Source organism: Myotis davidii, unplaced genomic scaffold (assembly GCF_000327345.1).
Source record: "Myotis davidii unplaced genomic scaffold, ASM32734v1 scaffold3548, whole genome shotgun sequence".
In the NCBI taxonomy this organism is placed as follows: Eukaryota; Metazoa; Chordata; class Mammalia; order Chiroptera; family Vespertilionidae; genus Myotis; species Myotis davidii.
Genome location: NW_006299259.1, coordinates 44,878 through 45,689, shown reverse-complemented (window position 1 = coordinate 45,689; position 812 = coordinate 44,878).

Sequence of the window (812 nt, the reverse complement as noted above, 5' to 3'; positions counted from 1 at the left end):
AACTTCAGTGATGAGAGAGCATCATTGATCAGCTGCCTCCCACACGCCCCCTACTGGGAATTGAGCTGCATGTGCCCTGACTGGAATCAAGCTGTGACTTCCTGGTTTGAAGGTCAATGCCCAAGCACTGAGCCACACTGGCTGGGCTAAGGTAAACTGCTTTTAAAGTCAACTGACAATAGGCGTGAATCCTGTTTTTAAAATACCTTCCTACCTACATTTAGCTGGTGTTTCACCAAATGGCTGGTCTCCATGGCCTGGCTAATGTAAAGGACCTTTACTGGTGGCCCCATCACAGCCAGGCCTTCTCATGTTGCCCTGCTCTCCTTTCCTCGCCAACTCTCTGCTGTCTTCAAAATGTTCAAAGCCTAGAACCATAGGTGCTCAAGCAACACCAAACCCCAGTTGTTAAAGAAATGAGGACAACGGACCCAGGGCAGGAGAAAGGGGAAACAGGGAAGAAAAGAAATGAGAAGACGGACATTGGGGGCGGGAGCAGCAGGCAGATGTCAGCTGGGACACCTAGTGAGTGATGAGAGTCTTTGAGTCTCCCCTCCATGGAAGTCTCTGGCAAGTGGGGGCTGGAGGAAGCAGGGGTGGGCTGTGAATGTGTTCCCCCACCATCCTGGAAGTGGGAGGTGGGGGTTCTAGGATCAGGGGCTCTAGAGCCAAGTGGCTGTGCTGGGGTGACTTCCAGGCTGAGGTTTTTTTCCATGACAACCGGATTCAGAACCCTGAGCTCGGGTCCCACCCCCAATTATCTTCGAAGATCTAGAGCAGCGGTTCTCAACCTGTGGATCGCGACCCCTTTG